This window comes from Salvia splendens, chromosome 15, assembly GCF_004379255.2.
Source record: "Salvia splendens isolate huo1 chromosome 15, SspV2, whole genome shotgun sequence".
Classification (NCBI taxonomy): domain Eukaryota; kingdom Viridiplantae; phylum Streptophyta; class Magnoliopsida; order Lamiales; family Lamiaceae; genus Salvia; species Salvia splendens.
The window spans coordinates 17477108-17484691 of record NC_056046.1 but is presented as its reverse complement, the minus strand read 5'-3'; positions in this window follow the sequence as shown (position 1 = coordinate 17484691).

Below are 7584 nucleotides of genomic sequence, written 5' to 3'. Positions count from 1 at the left end.
ATCATTAAAAGTTGAATTTTAATAGTAACCCTATGATTTTCGATATAGTAGTAATTAATTTATAATAACATAGCGTGTAGTAATTCTTGGTATTTGTTTATTTTATTTTTTAGTTTGTCACTTTTTGTGTTTTTCAAATAAATTTTACAATAAATATAATGTTTTAAAAGTATAGTAGTAATATAGTTATTGGAAAAATAATATGAAAAGATATTGGAGTATAATAGAATGGTTTGGTGGTCATGTAAATTATATAATTAGGTTAGATGTATATTGATAAATGTGGAAAACAGAAAAATTAATTGAATATTGAAAAAGATGACTAGTAAGAATTGGCGGACCTACATTGTTGTCTGGGGTCCCATGTAGGGGTGCTTAAACGCTTCTCCGGTTCTTGGTTAACTGGAATCGGCCAGTTAATTGAGGAAACGGAACCGGAAAAATTGGTTCCGGTTCTGGTATCGGTTCCAACTTTTTAAATAAAATTGGTTCTGATTCGGAATCGAAACTGACCGGTTCCTAAACTGGAATCGGATTATAATTCAATTTTATTTTTTTTTATAATTAAATATACTAATAAATCTAATTTAATTGAATTAATTTTGAATTAAGTAAAATAATTTAAAATATTGAGTGATTTTTAGATTTAAACAGTGTTAGATTTGCGAGCTCTATTTTCTGAAGTATTTAAAATGTTTAAACCGTGATACGTTAAATCTACAATTATTTCCCCAATTTATTTTTTATGAACTAACTACAACGAGCAGGACATCATAAGTTTGTTTTAAATTTCCAAAAGAACTTTTACAAATACAATATCATTTCATATGATAGAAATTTAACTTTATAACAAATTTATGTAACAATTCATTTAACATGCGATTTTAACTTGTTTGTAAATAATTTATTAACTGTTCCGTTATAAACCAAAAAGTCATAACGAGATCACTTAGTATTGGAAATTCCATTGAATATTTGTTTAGCCAAAAAAAGAGAAAATGGAATTCAATTTTAAAACTCATTTTTAAAAAAAATTGCTAATGTTTAGAACTCCTATTTTTGCATTAAAAAATTACTAAAATAAACTAGTCCGACCTACTACACTTGCATCACTCTTATCAATATATGAATATTATTGTATTGTTGGTTTGTATTTTTTTGTATTTATTTGAATTTATAGGTATTATTTGTTATATTTCTAGATGTTGGATTATTATTTTTTTTAGTATTGGACTATTTAAAATTATAAATAAATTCAGATTAAAATTACACATCGGTTACGGTTCGGAACCGGAATCGACCGGTTCTTAACCGGCCGATTCCAAACCGGAACCGATCGGTTCCGGTTCTGGTTCTAGAATTTATGAAAATTTAAAACCGGTTAACTGGTCAATCGGTCCGGTTAGAACCTGAACCGACCAAATAAGCAGGCCTAGTCCCATGATACCCACAACATTCGGAGAACCGGCCGATTTCAAACCGGAACCGATCGGTTCCGGTTCTGGTTCTAGAATTTATGAAAATTTAAAACCGGTTAACTGGTCAATCTGTCCGGTTAGAACTAGAACCGACCAAATAAGCAGATCTAGTCCCATGATACCCACAACATTCGGAACTATATAGTATTAGTTTCACAATTTGAATAAATTCATTCGTAAGTGCAAGCGGCTAATGCTCTAGCCTCCTTTATCAGCGCAATTCGAGTTTAATCTGGGTAAGTACAAAGTTATATGCTTCATCCACACAGCAATTTATATTGTTTAATATTTACCATTTTTTCAAATACATACTTTTAATATGAACTTATACGCACTTCATTGTTTTTACTTCACACTTTAAAATAAAAAAATTCTCCTTCTTTATTATACTGCTTCCTATTAAAATTAAATCACATTAACTATATTTTTCTTTCTCTTACTTTATTATTTACTTAAATTATAAAATAACACTAAATAAAATTTCTTATCGAAAAACAAATGCTTTGACCTTATTTATTACTCTCCATTAAAATGAAAACAACATCATTTCTATATTTTTTTTCTTTTACTTTATAATTGAGTAAAGGCCTAAGTTGGTTCTTAACATATGAGCATTTTACGATGTTAGTACCAGACATGGTGATCCATTAACACAGATTATTGCTTTCATAATGTGTAAACAGAGTGATTAAAATGATTAATTAGGTCAAAATCCGACACATTGACTGTTAATATTTGACGGTTCCGTCAGTTTTTGACTGATTGTGATCCGAGTTGAAATGTTTGGGATGCAAAAATTCAAAACATAATGTCTGAAACCAAAATCGTAAAATTGTCATATGTTCAGGACCAATTTTGGCTTTTACTCTTTATAATTTTTGTACTTAACTTATAAAATAACACCAAATAAAATCTGTCGCAAAACAAATGCTTTATATTTAGTTGGACACCATCCCTTGTTAATTGTTATTACTCATTATTTATTTATATATCTCGTAACTTACTACCACCAATGCTACAACTATAAGCAAATATCAAAAAATATTGTACTGTTAATTGTAAATTGAACCCCATAGTCAAAATTATGCCTCTGCAATTGCTAGTAAGTATATGCATGGTTGGTTATTGATAAATATATTTAAATAATTTGATCCCCCAATTTTATCATTTTGTACCGGCCATTAGTCAATAGTGAAATTATTTTATGGACAAAAATATAAAGTTTATGCTTTAAATTTCGATAGTGGTCATTTAATTTGTTTAAAATTATCAAACTAAGGAAAGTTAGATAAGATTTGAAAATTAAATACTTAAATTAGAAAAAAAATATTAAAAAATGCCGATAACATTCCGCCTTTGAAGGTTTGCTCTCTACTCCATCTCGCTTTCTGTTCATGGTTTTGTAGCCATTCGTAACACCCATTCCATATGAAAGTGTGGAATGACATAATTAGACCGAATACATGATTATTAGAATAAAATAGTAATTATAGAACAATTTTGATAAATTTGACAAGAATTTAATATACATTTATTTCAAGATAAATGAAATTGTCGCGTATGGAAAAAAATAGGAGAATTTAAATGCATTTTTATTTTTATCATCTCCCTTTATAAGGGAAGGTAAAAGAGAGATTTTTTTTTTAGTTCCCTAAAATCTAGAAGTGCCGAGAATTATGAAGAGTTGGCATAGAGATATTTCATCTCAAAACAAATATGTAGTGTGTAGAATAATCTAGAAATAAATTTTACATCTGTATTATTGATTGGGTGCCATTTGGCTCAATTATTAGCCATGTATTAATATTAAATTAGTGGGATTAAGAGATATATATACATATTCGGGGGAGTTCCTCTCAATTTTTTTTGGAGAGAAGAACCGTCAGGCCATTTCTATTACTCATACAAGAAAATTTCATATTTACATAAAGGGCACGTTTGATAGCATGATTAGGATATAGTAAGATATGTAACTCGTGATAAGAAATATGGGCCGGCAATATAAAGATTTTATAGTATTGTTTGATAGATAAAATAGTAAGTCAAGATTATGGCATAAATACAAGTAAAAAGACATTGTTGCCCTTTTTCTCAATATACGTTTGATAGCACGGGTAGGATATAGTAAGATATGTAACTCGTGATAAGAAATATGGGCCGAAGTCAAGATTACGGCAATATAAAGATTTTATAGTATTGTTTGATAGATAAAATAGTAAGTCAAGATTATGGCGTAAATACAAGTAAAAAGACATTATTGCCCTTTTTATACTTTTCTATGTTTTAATCAATTCAACTTCCTTTGCTATGTAAGGTATTAACAATTTGCTGAAATTGGTCATTATCATTGCCTGATTAGCAATAATCTATTATTAATTAAAAATGTGAAGATTGTTTAAATCTGTATCAAGAATGCAACATGATGCCAATTCATTAAGCAAAATCCAGAAATCAAATGCCTTAGAATTTCGGTGAACATATAGCATATCCACACTTCAACATAGGCGAAGAACATGGAGCATATAAATTATTTTTATAGAGGAGTAAAGGCCCAGATCTGAATTTGTATATCTCACACGAAATTGAGCCACAACAATTGATAAATTGTTGTTTGCTTCAAGAACTCATATGCAAAAACAAAACAAAAAGGCTCAGATCGAGAATTGTAATCATCACTGCCTCAAGAACTCGACGACGGAAATGGATGGTTTGACAGCGTTCGCTGAGAGAAATCCTTACTATCGCCGGAGACAGCCAATTCCAGTCACACACATCAAAGGATACAAAAGAAGTTGCAGGGACAGAGAGCGATGCACCGTCGGAATGCCATCCACCTTCAGCTAGAGAATCGCCATGGGTGATTGAGTGAGGGATGGTGGAAGAAACCGGATGCGAATGGGAGTGTGTAAGTGAATGAAGGAGGGGTATTGTGGAAAACTAGGTTGAACAGACGACGAAATTCCATGAAAGTACCTCATGGGAGCTCTTATCCGCCATTTGTACCCGCAAAAAAAAATCCAATGAAGGGAAAGACGCGAGCGCCTATCGCGTGTTTAAATGAAACACGCGTCTCTCTCTCGCGTGTATAAACAAAGACGCATCACCGTCTCGCGTCTTTTAAGAAACACGCATGAGTCTCATGCGTGTTTGCCTTTGATACAGATCCGGTCGACACTGCTTCTGTCTTACTCCCACCTCGCGAACCACTCTCTCTCCCACCGCGATTGGAGATGTTGGATTCAAGTCGATTTTCGCTGGTTGGAGATGTTGTGAGCAAGGGCAGTCGCGGTGGGAGTGAGAGTGGTTCGCGAGGTGGGAGTAAGACAAAAGCAGTGTCGACCGGATCTGTATCAAATAGGGCTGGCAAGTCGTGCGGATTGGGTCGTTATCGGGTTAACCTGATAATGACCCAACCCAATAAGGCCTAATCTGAACCCGACCTGTTAAAGAAACTGTAAATCCGAACACGAACCTGACCTGCTACCTTCAAATCCGAACACGACCCGCACCCGACACGAACCCGTTATCGACACGATATAATATGGGTTTGACACGACACGATAACAACCCGAACCTGATATTACACGATTAAAACCTAATATTACACGATTAAACCTTAATTTTTAACCTAATTTACACAATTAAAATTCATTTTATACTATTTAAACCTAATTTATAAGAAATTAAAATATTAAAGTAATATATATTTTTTTAAATAATAATAAAAATAATAATATTATTTCTTAATGGGTTACCCGTATCCGACCCGCATCCGACCCGAACCCAACCCGAAATTATCGGGTTCTTAATGGGTCAACCCGATAAGGACACGGATCCAATAAGACTTGACCCCAACCCAATAATTTCGTGCGGATTCGTGTCGGATTATCGTGTCGTGTCTAAAATTGCCAGCCCTAGTATCAAAGGCAAACACGCATGAGACTCATGCGTGTTTCTTAAAAGACGCGAGACGGTGATGCGTCTTTGTTTATACACGCGATAGAGAGACGCGTGTTTCATTTAAACACGCGAGAGGCGCTCGCGTCTTTCCCTTCATTGGAAATTTTTTTTTTGCGGGTACAAATGACGGATAAGAGCTCCTATGAGGTACTTTCATGGAATTTCGCCTTGAACACGAAGAGTGAAATAGAGAATTTTCGTCGGGTCTAATGCCGGCCATGAGATAGAAGTACCTTCGTTACCAAACAAATGGAAATACAATACAAATTCTTATCTTGGCATTAGTATTTTTATCAAGGGGAATTCAACGGGAGATTGCATATTTAGGCGTAATTCAAGGTACTACTCTTATCTATAATTTTCTTATGATTAGAAAACTGTTAAAATGTTAACCTATATGTGTTAGAACTTTAGAAATAATACAATGAATTATAGATGTTACTTCAAGATTATATGGAAATCAGAATATTGCTCATGAAGTCATATTGGTACTTGTTTATTATGGTTTATAAGTATAATATGTACAGAAATAGAAGATGAAATAAAAATGCAATATATATATATAGGGATGTATTTATTTCTTTTTTTGTATATTTTGTTCTTTGTTCTTTTTAATCTCAGCCCCACGATTTTGTCATCCGACGGTTAGATTGGTGTCACGTGTCATTTAATAATGCAGATTTTCAGTTGAATAATGCACATCGACTAATAATGCACCATTATAGTGTAATAATGCAGATTTTCAGTTGAATAATGCACACCGACTAATAATGCACCATTATATTGTAATAATGCATATCATCTGGACCGTTGATGAATGAGATCTAACGGCCCATATTAAGAAGAATAAAGGATCTAATGGATGAATAGGAGATATATATATATATATATAGGGGGGGCCTTATTCTCCTTTTCCCATCTTACATCTTTTTTCCTTCTTAATAATTCGCGTTAGATCTAAGGTATCAACGGATCAGATTGATTCTACAAATCCTTTTCCGTGTTGCATTATAGAAGCATGGTATATGCATTATAGGGGTAATCTAGACATTTTGGCCGCATATGAACCGCCATATTTTTGGAATGAGCGACTTTCGGGGGATTTGAAACGATCCCACTATTCTTCTTTCTTCATTCATTATTCTTCCAACCCATGAAACTCCTTCCACTCTCTCCACAATCGAAACCCTAGAAAGCTCCCTCCAAGCGCCGCGTCTGAAGATTGGGGATTTTGTCGACCAAATTTCGGAGGGAATAGCTATCACCGATAACATCTACTGAGAACACCGATTCGTTTTGACTAGGTATGTTTCCACAGTGATTTAGGCGTTTCTACTAGGTATGTTTCCACATCTACTCAGAACATCGATTAGCGATTTTGCAGACCCATGTTTGTAAAATTGAATCTGTGAATGCGCCGAGGCGCAGAAATCTCTGAAAGTAGTTGTTCGACTAGGGTTGTCACTGATTAGCTTGACGTAGAAATTGTGTTATGTTAACTAGGGCTGGATTTAGGTCTCTTATGTTTCTGTTGTTTGCCAGGTTAAAAATGCCGAAAAGAGGTCGTCCGCGCTCCCAAGCATCACATGATGCAGGTATATTGCCGTTGCATCTTGTGCTTTTCAGTAAAGGATTAGTTTATTGTGTATAATGGTATTCCCATGTTTGTGTGTTGTTTGTAGTAACTGTGCTAGAGAATAAAATATTTAAGGTGACGTGGTGCATTTTTTAGGGCATAAAGTGCATTATGTATCATTATCTATGCATTATATTGTTGTTAACATGGAGTGTTGGTTGTATCATTATCTATGCATTATATTGCTGTTAACATTCCAGGTTTTGTTGCAGTTTAGAGGTGTAAGTAGTGTCTTCTGTGATGTGCTGCATTATGTTTACAAGAAATTGAATGTGCATTATTGAACAAACACTGTGCATTATTTAACATGATTTATGCATTGTAGTCAGTATTTTAAGCATTATTGTCAGTCTTAGCTGTCGTGGTTAAGTTGAAGCCATTCTTTTTTATGACTTTAGCATCATATATTGTGCTATACATATGAAGCACTAATCAAATTCAGTTAATGAAGTGTTTTTCGGTCCATTTCAGATAACCAGCTTAGAGTTGACATAGACAGTGTTGTCGACG